Source organism: Meles meles, chromosome 18 (genome assembly GCF_922984935.1).
Source record: "Meles meles chromosome 18, mMelMel3.1 paternal haplotype, whole genome shotgun sequence".
NCBI lineage: Eukaryota > Metazoa > Chordata > Mammalia > Carnivora > Mustelidae > Meles > Meles meles.
Genome location: NC_060083.1, coordinates 8,405,754 through 8,419,215, shown reverse-complemented (window position 1 = coordinate 8,419,215; position 13,462 = coordinate 8,405,754). Strand labels below are relative to the sequence as shown.

Here is a 13,462-nt window from a genome sequence, read left to right as displayed (position 1 = left end):
AAGCATGATTCCTTTAGGGAAGGGCAGGTGACCAGCTCCACTGGAGGATAAAATATAACACAGGGCACACTGGGAAATTTTGCCTCATGGGCCACGTGGCAGATGGGAATGGCCTTGGATAGCAGGCTATGTGTTAAGGGTTTATTCAAGGGTCTTGTGCAGCCATCGTCAAACTTTCAACCAGCACGTGACACATCAGCCTTGGGATTCAGATGACCACACCAACGAAGGGGTGAGGGGGAGACCAGGGGAGAGACACCTGCCACAGAGGGCTCTGAAGTCATATAGAGAGTTTGCTGCTTAAAAAGGAGCTGAGAATTGCAGATGAGGACAAACACATCTCCAAGTCATAAGGAAACCAGAGTCTGTGAAAGGGGACTGCTATCGATCATCTTTAAAGAATTGAAGAAAATGAAAGATGTACAAGAGAAAATAGTGAGACAGACAAAGATAGAGACAGACCCTAGAAAAGGCTGTCCCAATTTCAGAGAATATCAAAAGCATAGGCTCTTGGGAGCTACAATCTCTTTGCCAGCCAGCCCCCTGACAGAGCTCTCTGCATGCCATCAAAGGCAGTTTGGGAACACTCAGGAAAGGACCTGGAGATCCCCAGGGGCTGGAATGGCTTCACCAACAGTAAGACAAGAAAATACATGAAAACAGCATCTCTGGATTTGAGCAAGTCCTGCCAAAGCCTTGTGAGAATGTGGAAAAGCACGAGCTGAAGGAGGACACAGAGGGATTCCCCATTGGCTCACTAACCAAACTAAAAGGGTGTTGAGGATCTGCATGTGCACTCTGTTTTGGCCCTTGAAAGCATGCCATTTTTCAACACACAGCTCAGTGGCATAAGGACATTTACACCGTCACATAGGCAGCACCGCCGTCTGTCTCCAGAACTTCATCTTCCCCAATGGACACTGCACACCCATGAACTGCTAACTCCCCAAGTCCCCTCTTCCTATTCCCCAGCTGCTGGTAACCACTAGTTGTCTTTCTGTCCCTCTGAGTTTGACGACTCTGGGATCCTCAAATATGGGGAACCATACCGTACTGGTCCTTTTGCGACTGGCTTATTTCACATCACATAAAGTCTTTAAGGCTCATCTATACTGGAACATGTCAGAATTTTATTCCTTTTTGAGGCTGAGTAATATCCCATTGCATGTATATGCCACATTGTATCCACCCTTCATCTGTAGATGGACATTTGGGTATATTCCAGCTTTTGATAGACTGCCATTTTTTAAGGGTATTCAAAAGAACTCAGAAGGCATGCTTGCCACACAACAGAAGGGATAAAGGAACTTTATATGACAGAGAAGATTCAGAAAGACCTCAAACTAGTGGGGTCCAAACATGGATGAGACTCCTAAATGTCCTCCTACATCCTTTTTCCTTTCTTCTATAATAATATAATGTTTGGATATTTTAGATTACATTTCCCAGATTGTCTTGTAGTCAAGTGTGGCCATGTGGCTATATTCTGGCTATCAATACAGGTATATATTGAAGAATGCAATTTCTATATCATGCCTTTGAAAGGAAGAGGCATGCCTCCTTCCTTCCCTTTCTTCCTCTTGCTAGCGGGAATACAGATATGATGACCATTGCTAGGCAGCCATTATGCACCATGAGATGAAAGCCGCATGTTCAGGCAGGCAGATCAACAAGATGGAAGGAGCACAGGTTCCCAACCTACAAACCTGTCACATAAAGTCTGGATGACTTATGCTCAGCCTGTTACATGAGAGCACACATCTTCTCTATGGTGAGCCCATCTCTGTGTATGCACCACAGGGACTGACTTATGTAAAGGTCAGCCATTCTTTGGAGCAGACTGGGTTGGCCAGCTAGTACTGAAGCAATTCAAGTTCAGAGGGTATGGTTTCGAGAGACGCTCCAACTGGTTGGGTAGACAGGACCATGCAAATACAGTCTAGACATTAACAAAACTTGTCCTCCCAAACCGAGATCAGATGGTTGGTTTTGTGAACAATTACGTCCCCAAGGCATACCTATGAAGACAATAGAGATCAGTGATTGCCTGGGGTGGCAGAAAAGGAAGAAATAAATAGGCAGGGCACAGAGGAATTCTAGGACATTCAAAATGCTCTGTATAACATTACAGTGATGGCTATGGGTCACTATAGATTTACCAGAACTCAAAGAAAGCCCAACACGAGGAGTGAACCCTGAGGCATTTGGGGGTGACTGTGATGTGTCAACAGAGGTTCATCCTTGGTTAAAAAGGTACTATCCAGTGGATGATGCTGAGAACAAAGGAAACTATGCACGTGTTGGGGGGTAGGGGGGAGGGAGGGATTATACAGGAAATCTCTGCACCTTCCTCCCAATTTTGTTGCAAACCTGAAATTGCTCTTAATGATAATCCTGTTACCACCTCCATCCCTGGGCAGGTTGTAGCAGTAAGAGGCAATGAGTACCCTGATCTTTGAAAACACTGAATGGGGAGGAGGACGGCGGGGGGAGATCAGACTCTGAGGGGCTGAGCAGTGGACCCAAGATGGGACTGTCCCAACCCAATCCCTTCAGCAGACCCCGTACGGGAGCCCTGTTGGGGAGCTGGCAGACCCAAGAAGGGGCATTCTCTGCCCACCTTGGGGTGATGCTGCACACTGCCTTGGGCCAGGGGGAGGAGAACAGGAGAATGGAGAGCGGGTGGTACCTCCTTCTTTATCCGCAGCCTCCAACATAGGGCCATGCATCTTGAGGGCCCGCTTCTGCCAACTCCCACAGGTCCCAGCACCTTGTTTTTCCAGCTGACTCAGGAGCCTTCTAGAACCTTCTAGAACCTTCTAGCCTCTTCCCCCAACCCCACACAGCTGGCACTGCTCCGGCCTGAGCTCCTTAGCATCACTAGCTCAGAAATGTGTTTTCTGGACCCTCCCCAAGGCCACACCCTCAAATCATCTCCCTCGGCCAACTTCTGCCTCTTTAACTTAGGGGTTTTATGACCAATTTCTTTCAAAGTCATGCCCTTGCTTTTTGCCCTTCCTTTGTGTCTTAGAGCACCTTATCCCAAACCGTTATCATCACGCCATGCCCTGCAGGCCGATGTGACATCACAGGAGTCCTCTGCACTTCTGCCCTGCTGCTGGCCAGCTCATGGGTTTGGAGGAAGAATTCACTGCAGAAAACATTTTCGGGGCACGAGAAGTCAGGTGGCCGCGGTGAGCCCTATCTCTGATCACCTGCTTGCTAGAGAGGGAATGCCAGAATATTCCTATCCCCAGGGCCACCACAGTCCAAGGCACCTTAACAGACCCATCCAGACACTGCTGTAGGGTTGCAGGCACAGTAGGGAATCCTGGACGCAAGTCCCTTGTGCTCTTCTGTGGGTGGTCCCAGGTTGCGAGGGGGCGCCCAGGGCCACTGGCACAAATGTTTGAGGAGGCAGGCAAGGCCAGTCTCAGCCCCCTTGGCCCTTTCCTCAGGGGGCCGGGGGAGTTGGTGTCACTGCCCAAGTTGGAAGGATCGGGATAGGCAGGTTCTCTCTCCTGCGGAGTCTTTCCCACTGTTCTCTCCTTCCCAGGAATGTCTCTTTCCTCTCCAAAGCATTACTCCCTTTCAAAGGGGGGAGAAAAAAAAAGAAAGGGAAGAAAACCCAAAGCTCGTCATTGCTTGCTCCAACCCATCTACCTGCTTGGGAGTCACCGAGGGGAGTCTCTAAAGGGTGTTTCAAGACCCAGGTTCAAGAACAATGCTTTATAAGCCATAAAGGGCGATATGCAAACTAACATCGGTTATTGCTAGTACTTGACTTTCTCCCAATTTAAAACTTTGAGTTCTATACCTCCCTCGGCTTCCTCCAGGGTCAGCGCGGCCGGGCCCCCCTGGGGAAGGTTGCAGAATCGCCAGAAATCCTCCCAGCATTTCTCCCCCCTGAAAACGGGGCTCCTGATTGCCCCACAGCCGGCCGGGCAGGCAGGACAGGAAGCTCCTCTATCTTGTAAACATCGTGTTGCAAACAGACCCTTGACTTCCCTAGGTCCCTGTAGAGAAGTGGCCCCAGGTCTGGGAGTGACTTGCGTGGGGCTGGCTCCCTGGGGCTTCCCCACCGTCAGACTTCCAGAACGGCTCGTCTTAAGTCTGACTCACGTGGAGGGCGGATGCGGGTTCGCAAGGAGAGGGCTCTCAGCATGTGGGGTTTGCCAGGGGCCCCTGGGGCCTGGACAGACCCCCCCAGAAGGGGACATCCACCTTGTCCTATCCAGGAAGGCAAAGACACAGGATTTTTGCTCTTTCTGATGCACTACAGAATCCAGTGAAGTGCCCGGAGGGCGCAGTCCCCGGGTCATGGGAGGACTGAACCCCACGAGATCTCAGATGGGGGGGGTCAGTCACCTGTCACCCAAGGCTGGGGCTCCAGGCTTTCTCTGTGCAGCGGCTCAACCGGCCAACACGGACAGAGCACGCCAAATCCTGGCCCGCTGGGCGCTGGGGAGAAGGGGCTGAACACGACAGCTGGGGGGGTTTCCTCATCGGGAAGACGGGGGAGAGGCAAGAATGCACATTAGGTACTGGAGAAACTGAGGCAGGCAGCCTGGCCAGAGGAGCCGGGTGTGCGTTCGCGAGGAAAGACTCCAAGAGCCGGACTCGGGGTTGGCATCTGAATGTCCACCAAGTACTCTGGGCTTTCCCTGTGAGGCAGGGCGTCCCCAGAGGCTTCTAGAAACTTCCGAGCCTGGTGACAAAGGGGTTTTTATAGGAAAAGTCTGCTGCCAGAGCAAGGAAGGCCCACGGGCGGGCACGTGGGGACAAAAACTGAATGGAGTGTGGCAGAGCGCGCGGTGGGGAAGTGAGAGAGGCCAGGGCCCCAGGCGGCGCCATGACATGGGCCGGGGAGCGGAGAACGGGAAGATGGAGGGAGGACCCAGAGGTGACTCCAAGGTTTCATGTCTGGGAGGCTGTTGTCACCAGAGACAAGAATGGGGAAGTCCACAGAGGAAGCCCACTTTGTGGGTGAGGAGCTGGGCTCCCGACAGGGGGTGAACTTGACATAGTGTAAACAGCAGGCCTGGGCTTGGTGGTACACCTGCAGGAGAGGGACACGGACATGCCCGGGGATGGCTGGGAGAGCAGGTGCGGGCAGGAAGAGAGAAAGCTCCAGGGAAGCTGTAGGCATCAGGGGTCTCGGAAACTCCCGGGAGCCCTACCAGCTGGGACGCGGCCACTGGAACTCACCATCAGGCAGCCACCAGTGACCTTGGAGGGAGCCGTCCTACAGAGAAGGCTGGGTGGAAGGAGGCATGGCACCGCCAGGGTCTGAACGTGTCACCCGCCCGGGGAAGGTGACCCACCACCTAGGGCTCGATGGGTGTCCTTCACCAGCTGTCGGAAGGAGCTAAGAACAAGGGAGGCCCCCCCACAAAAGCCCATGCTTCAGCACAGGGTGGGGGCGAGGTTCTGCCCTGGATGGCTACACTCGTCTGACCCCCAAAGTGGCCCTGCTCGGGAGGAACAGGCTGTGGGATTTGTGGGGGAACTGGGCAACTTTGGGATTTTGTCTGTTCAAGGCCACCGAACTCCTTCACTTCAAATTCCATTCTCAGAACTACTGATCTGTATTCAACCCGTCAGACACAGCCGCTAGGATTTGGAGAACTAGAGACCTGGGAGTGGAGCAGCCTTGGCCTCCATTCTCACGGAGTCCTGTCTACACAGGACATGTATTTCCCCTGAATGCTTCCCCCTGACGGGGAACTCAATTCCTTAAGGCCATCCAGTCTGCTGTTGATCTGTTCTGAATTTGTCCGCGATATTCCCTGCACCCAACTTGAGGCCTGTTTAGGTCCTGTTTTTGGCTTCCTGGGGACCGGTCCTCACGGAGCAGGCCGCCTTCGCCTTTTCCCCAGGACGCTGCCCTCCGAACACGTGAAGATAGATACGACTTGTCCCCGGGGCCCTCTTCTTCGAGGAAAGCCTCTCGGCCTCTTTGGCATGACGTCATCACCGTCTTGACTACCTGCATCTACGTAGGACATGGTTTCTCAGCATCCCCAGCAGACACGGCCCCTGGAGCAGAACGGGGCTACCCCGTTGCTGAAGGGCATGGGAAACAAGGGCTCGGAATTCGTGGCTGACTGCTGGAGACCAAGAATCAAAGCAGGGAGCACAGGTATGCGTGTGGAAGGCTCAGGAAGGGAGACGAGGAGGGGAAGACGGCCCCCAGCGGCCAGGATGCGCGAGCGGAGGGACTACAGACCAGAGCCTTTATCCTGACTGTCCAGGCACAGAGCACTCCCCTGCTCCGGCCGCCAGCCCCGGGGTCCAAGAGATGAGTCTATCCCAAAATCACTTGGCAGAGCCTTCGCTCCACACCCGACGGCAGCAGGACAGAGAGGGATGAGACGGGCCGACCTTACTTAGGAGTAAGGATGCAAAAGTCCGAAAGAGGTTCCGAGCAAGTCAAACCTGGCACTGCTTGGAAAGAATAAAACGCCTCGACCAGACGGGGTTTGTTCTAGAAATGCCGGACGGGCTCAATCCAAGGAGCCAATGACACCACGTGTAGCACAAACCTCCAGCAGGGGGAAAAGGCTCCAAGAGCGTCCTGGTCGCCGCCGGGGGAAGTATCCGACAGACTTCCCTCCCATTCGCGCTTCCTCAGGCATGAGGAACTGAAGGAAACCTCCTTCACACGGGACACTTGACCGGACCCACGTATCAGAGAAACAAAGCCCCGGGCTCGGGCCGGTCCCTGAGGACTCCGGGAGCCCGGACCATCTGCGGCGCTGGCCGGGGCGGAGCAGCGGGCTTCTTGTAAGGACACAGGACGCCGTTAGCAAAAGTGACGCTCTTTTGTCATCTTGACAATGGCCTGAATTCAAGACTTGATGAGAAATTCAGAAAGCATACGCATGGTGGGTGGGGGAGGGGGTGCAGTGCACCCACCCCCCCCCACACACATTTGGGTTTTTTTAAAGATTTTATTTATTTGTCAGAGAGAGAGCACAAGCAGGGAGAGGGGCAGGCAGAGGGAGAAGCAGGTTTCCCACTGAACAGGGAGCCCGATGTGGGACTCGATCCCAGGACCCTGAGATCATGACCCAAGCTGAAGGGAGACGCTTCATGAACTGAGCCACCCAGGCGTCCTGAGCCTGACCGTTTATGCAAAACTTTGAAAGAGAGAGGGAGGGAAATCATGTATGTACACGGACGCACATGGACTTTGTGGTTCTGGGAGGACAGCTCTGGATGGACCAGGAGAATGTGAGGGAGGAGGGTGAGCCGATCCCTGTAAAGGCAGTCGCTCCGGAGAGGGACACAATGCAAGCCCAGCGGACAGTGGCGCACAGGGGCTCCCGTCGCTGCTGGGGTACGGAGCCGGAAGCCTCCTGCGGGAAACCCGTGGAGGCAGCGGTGATGCACGCTCCCTGCTGATGGTCAGGGCGGAGGGAAAAGGAAGCACCACTAAGAGAACTGATGGCCTCAAGGGCTGAGCCCCTGGTCTACGCTACACAGCTACGCCTGGGCCAGCTACCTGCCTAAGGGCGGGGATTACGGTGATCCGCATTCCTGTGTCTCTCTGCCTTGGATTTCTCCAGTCTCACAGTGAATAGAACTTCACTAGGAAAGCCTTTCCTTCACCCCCGCCCCCCAAGTTCCCTTTGTGTAAAATCACAGGCTCTGCTAATTCTCAGCACTGTGATGATGGGAAGCGGGTCGAGGGTCCCGGCCGCCTGACAAATCTCACGAGGGCAGGAACACTGTTTTGCTCGGGACGCCCAGAGGGAGCCCAGCCCATGCCCGGCACACGGAGGGTGTTCCGTGGAGAAGTGTGCTGAGCCGGGGAAGGGAAGGTGGGAGCTCAGGAAGGGACTGCAGACAGCACCTGTTACACACCTGTCACACACCTCCACGCAGATGAGAACGGACATCCCCAGGGACATGTGCGGATGGACCCAAGGTCATGTACCTGGCGGTGTGGGAGACTGGCAGGAACAAGGCCAACCAAGTACGGGAGGCAAAGCCCAGATGCCACCTTCAGCCCTCACACCCCAGCCCCGGCCCCCAACAAGGAAACCACACAGCCTCATTTGCCTGGGTCAACAACAGCAGCTAGAAGACTCCAGAGGACACGAAAATGAAAAGTACACCCCTCCCTCCTGACCCCACCCTCCTGCAGGGGGGCAACTCCCATTATTGGCCTGCATGGACTTTGGGCCTCTGACATCCTGGGGAGTGGAGCGGGGGTTCACGGTGACAGCTTAACAGCCACATAGAGCGTCAGGTGGCTCAGGTGAGCAAGCCAACACGTTGCTGGTCAGACCCTGTAGGCCAGAGTGGTCAGCGGTCTGGGAGGAGGACACACGAGGTGTGGTGAGGACAGGGGGAGTGGCCAGGGCTGGGGAGTGGAGAGGGGGTGGATGGAAAAGATGTCAAAGATGATGAGGTTTGAATGGGGGGATGGAGTTACAGTCCGCTGGGTGGCAGAGGAAGGGAAGGGCAATGTACGGAGAAGGAAGAGCAGGTGCAAAGGCCCTGGGGTGCCCGAGCCTCTGGAGAGACAGCAGCAGGGTGGCCCTGAGCTGGCTGGTGGAAGACCTGGGTCTAGCCATGCCAAGGGGTACGAGCCTTCTCCAGGGTTCACAGTCAAAACTCTTGCTCCGATCTGTTGCCTTACATGATCACAGCCACGGGAGCAAGGCTGAGCAAGGAGCTGGTGTAAAGCGGGAAACTACTGCCCCAACTGGAAGACCCGCCAGACCCAAGAAGGACCCAGTGCCCGCTCTGGGCCACCAGTCACCCACTGTGTCCTCACACTCAGTCCCCACCACGCTACAGCTCTATCGCCGTGATCCAGAAGGCACCTCACTGAAACCCCCCCGTTATCCAGAACCCGGCCATGAGCCTGGAAGCAAACAGAAAAGACCCATGGTGGGCCACCACTCATGCCGCCAGAGTCACTATGCTGTGCATCGCCAAGAAATATTGCTGTCCATTATCATGGTAAGATGCCACCGATGGTAAGATGCATCTTGATTTCCGAGTCATTAAAATGTGAAAACACGTATGTCTTCAATCCACAGACCATCCTAATACATCATACGTGTTTGCTCTAGGAACCTCTCGTCTTCCCTTGGGGACAAGTCAGTGTAACCCCTCCTGTGTTCCCTCCCATACACATCTACACCAGATGCTCCCCTGAGTGACTGCTTATCACTCTCTGGCCTCTCTAGAAGTTTCCTCTCTTAAGACGCTGTGATCCAGACCTTGAGCCCACCCACAGCTGAGCCAAGCAAGACTCTGGCTCCCAGCGATCCCACAGGGCTGGCCAGGCAAGCCCACTGGGTGAGCCTCTTAGAACGAAGGCAGAGTCAGCAAGGACTTGGGGACAGAAGATAATCATCTCCCTTGGGGGGGGACTTAAAACCCCAATGGGGCCCAGCATATAAAGACCCCAAGCCTGCCTGTCCCTACAGTCCTGGGTGCTTATGCTTCAAAAAGCAAGGAAGGGTCTCCTGAAAAGAGAGGGTATCCAGGAAAAGAGAGGTGACCATTGGAAACCTTCTTTGTCTTCCTGGACGCACATGGCGGTGGGCGCCCTGGGGAAGCAGGGAAGCTCCTGATCTACATACTGGTGTTCTGCAAACACCCAGGGAGCAGCTCCATGTGCAGCTCGTCTGGTCACACTTTTCTCATGGAATCTCCCCACAACCATGGGGAGGCCACTATTAGAGCCTGTTTTTACAGAGAGGGCAATGGGGCTGCGTGGGGGAGGGGCAGAAGATGCTCAAGGTCACACAGCAAGACCCCAGGCGACAGCTCAAGTCTCCTTTCCACATGGCACAGGGTTCCCCAGCAATGGCTCCATGCCTCCCTGAAGGAGCTTATTCAAATTTTAGAAAACTGCAGATGGCAGACCTCGCCCCCTCGGCCCCTCCCGAAGAACGGGGCTGGGGCCTGGGGGCTGTGCTGTGACAAGTTTTGGGAACCAGCGCCTCACCAGGTGGTCCAGGCCAGGAGGAAGAGTGCAGGCGAGAAGATGCAGCGACCACCAGAGGGAGGAAGAGCGGCGTGATCCAGAAGGGGCCTTCCGGGCAGACCTGGCCTACTTTTAGCCCTCATTTCGCCCAAACCCACCCCTCCGCTCTGCTCTGAGGCTTTTAACTCACTTGATACCACATCCTGCCGCTTTCATCTCGCGTTCCTTTTCCCTCCGAACCATCCAACCACGGCCTTCCTCCTGCTGACCCGCACCTCTCGCTAATTTACCCCCGGGGCCTGGGCTGGGCCAGCGCGCGGGCGCACCTGACACGCGCGCACACACCTGCACGCACGCACCCGCGGACTCACGCGGGGACACCCGGGTGTAAACACGGCTCCTGCCACCGCGCCCACGAGCGGTGCTGCAGAAGAGCGGCCGGCGCCGGGGCACCCCCGGGACACCCGGGTCCCGGCGGCGACGCCCACGCTCACCGCGACCGTCCCCAGGCGGAGCGACGCGGGCTCCTGACCCCGACTCCGGCCGGTCTTCGGGGAAGGAGGGAGGACGCGGCCCCACGCACGGCCCCGGCGTTCGACAGTGCCCCCCCCGGGACGCCCCTTCTGTCTCCCGGAGTACCGGGACAGCCGGTCGCGGCCCCGCGTGTCCCCGGGACCGGACACAGCAGGACTGCCCAGCCCGCCCGCGGCGGACGCCGCTCTCAGAGCCCACCGCTCCCCGACGGTGCCCACGCTCCTCTCCGCGCGCCCTCCCCGCCCGCCCGGCCACGCACCTGCAGTCCCCGCCGGGCGCCGAGCCCTTCTCCAGCGGCGACTCCCCGCGGCTCGCGTGCGGTCCGGACCACGGCGCCGGGCAGGAGCCGCGCGGCGAGTCCCAGCACCCGCCCGGGCTGCGCTCGGACGGCGGGCCGGGGGGCGGGCCGGGGGCGGGGCCATGCGGGGTGGGGCGGGGGGCGGGGCGGGCGCCCAGCGGGTCTCTAGCGCCACCTGGCGGCCGGGGCGCGCGGGCCAGGGGCCAGCCGACCCACGAGTCCTCCGACCCCGCTGGCCCAGCGCAGCGCCGGAGTGGCCCCAGGGCGGAGCGCGTCGGTCCTGGAAGGCACAGGCCTCGCGGGTGGACGGCCGCGGCCGGAGGGGCCCCGAGCGCCACCGACCCCCCGGGAGTCAGGTGCGGTCGCGTCCCGGGGAGCGGAAGCGCGGCCTCGGCCCCGCAGGAGGGGTGGGCGGAGCCGGGGGGAGGCTTGGGGTGGGGGCTTCGGGGAAGGAGGAGAAAGGGGAAGCTCCGTCGAGCTGCTTCCTTCTCTCGCGGCGGCCCAGCGCCCACTTCCTCCTCCTACTTCTATTTTCTTTGGGCGCTCTTAACCTTTACAATGCCTGCACCCCTGGTCCGCAGACGCGCACGGGACCCCCAGCCTCCCCCGCCGGTGGCTGTCACTCGGCCCTTTCTCAGCCCCCGCAGCGGGGGGAGGGGTCGTCTCCAGCGTCCAGACCCCATTCTTGCCCCTTCGGTTTTCCCCCACAGACGGCGCCGCTAGGAAGAACTCCGCACGGAATCGTGCCCTGTGCCTCGCTCCCACCTTTCCAGAATGGGGCTGGGCGGCGGTGGGGGGGGGGGGTGCCGGCAGCCCTGGCGAGGCAAGAATAACCCTTGATTGCAGAATCCGCGCAGGGCCGGGCTGAAATCGCCACTTCCACTGTTGGATGGGGCCGCTCTGTCACAACAGCTGTTGAAGGCGCTTGAAACTGGCCACAGGGTCGGACGTTCCTGTGGGTCAGAAGCCACAGCCCTACCTGAGGCTTTGAGAGATGTGAACACCAGTGACTTTCCTCTTCCTGCCTCCCAAAATACCAAGAAAAAGCAACTTCCCTAAAGGCACAGAAACAGAAAGTACCCTTGGGCGAACACGACGGTCTGGTTCCAGCCTGCAGTTAGATCTGGAAGGGCGCTCAGAGCCCGTCTAGTACTTGGACGCGTCATCCACCCCCCACCCCCACCCCAACACACACGCCACCAAGTCACAAATAAGGAACCTGAGCCACAAAAGACTGAGAGGGCACGCTGAGGTCACACGACTTGATAAGGGTGGGCGCAGACTCCAGTCTCCCCAATCCCTACTCTTTTCCACCCCCCAAAATAGGAGAAGGGGGAAGGAGACAGCCCAGAGGTGGCCAGGGTGGGACGCTGGGGTGGCACTGCTCTGGAATCAGGAACTGAGTCGCCAGGATGGCACGGTGTAGCCCGGATTGACGTGTTGGGTGGTGAGGTCACTTGCGAGGCTCAGGAAGACACCAGGGAAATTACGGCCTCCTTGACTTCCTCTATGTCCTTGGTATCCTAAAACTGAAGATGGAGGAGAGCACAGTTGCCTGTTAGAGCTCACTGCGGGAGAGCTGAGCGTGCCACAAAGCCCACTTAGTCCCATCCTGCATCCCCTGCGGTTGCATGCTATCCCACGCCCTCACTGAGCTCCCGGTGTCTCCCTATCCTCAGAGGGCAGGCCACTGACCTGGAGATCTGGTCACCACCTGACACCTATTGGCCAGAACTTGGAACTACAGCCACTCACACGCATCTCCGACCTTCTTCCCTCACCTCTCCCAAGCAACTGGTAAAGACTCAAGGTGCCCTTGTCACTCGTGTGGCTGCTGATTACGTGACACTTTGTACAGCTCTCTGTTGTTGCTTCACTTAAAAATATGTCTGGGGCGCCTGGGTCTTTCAGTCAGTTAAGCATCTGCCTTTGGCTCATGTCATGATCCCAGGGTCCTGGGCTAGAGCTCTGCATCAGGCTCAACGGGGAGTCTGCTTCTCCCTCTCCCACTGCCCCTGTTCATGCTCTCTCTCAGTCAAATAAATAAATAAAGTCTTTAAAAAATTAAATAAAACGATATGTCTCTCTGTAATCTCTCCTTTTCACTCTTTTATGTTTTCAGAGAGGTCCATCTCTGCTTCCTCTTCTAACGTGTATCCTCAAGGTTCTGAAAATAATCACCAAGGAAACACGAAAACTGAATGAATCAATAAGTAAATGGAGAAGAGACAATGTTTCGTTGCTGGTAGAATTTCTATGGCTAAATGGGGGAGGAGTGGTGGAATTAGAAAATTGCCGTTTGGCAGATGTCACAGTAAGAATTTTTGCAGGCACGAATCATGAGCAGATGCCCCTTGTGGTGGCCAAAGGTGTGATGATGAGTGGGTTATTCGCTTAGACTTCAAGTAGCTCCCCGTGAGACACATGTTCGCTACAAAGGGAAGAATGGTAACCTGATAACATAGAGACCAGGGAGAAATATACCTTAACCAAGTGAAAATATTGACGGTATCATAGCAAAGCATCACCAACATCATTTACCTCATGATTGGATGTGCTTGATTTCCACGGCATTCTGGTCAAAAGTGCCTTAACCCTGGGGCACCTGGGTAACTCAGTTGGGTAAGCGTCCAACTCTTGATTTCCACTCGGGTCATGATCTCCTGGGTCATGATTTC

At 56.4% G+C, this 13,462-nt stretch overlaps 1 protein-coding gene and 1 long non-coding RNA gene across 5 annotated transcripts in view; one reads left to right on the top strand and one right to left on the bottom strand.

Annotated features, from left to right (window-relative positions):
• PIK3R5 (phosphoinositide-3-kinase regulatory subunit 5) overlaps positions 1–10,871 on the bottom strand; it is a 61,877-nt gene extending 51,006 nt beyond the window's left edge. For all 4 annotated transcript variants that reach the window (XM_045985744.1, XM_045985747.1, XM_045985748.1 and 1 more), the window contains exon 1: positions 10,746–10,871. The gene's annotated coding sequence lies outside the window, so the exon portion shown is untranslated. The remainder of the gene's footprint in view (positions 1–10,745) is intronic.
• Positions 10,872–11,002: 131 nt separating this feature from the next.
• Positions 11,003–11,992, top strand: LOC123929864. The gene is made up of 2 exons (XR_006815978.1): positions 11,003–11,140; positions 11,495–11,992. It is a non-coding gene; the product is annotated as an uncharacterized LOC123929864 (long non-coding RNA).
• The last annotated feature ends 1,470 nt before the right edge of the window (positions 11,993–13,462 follow it).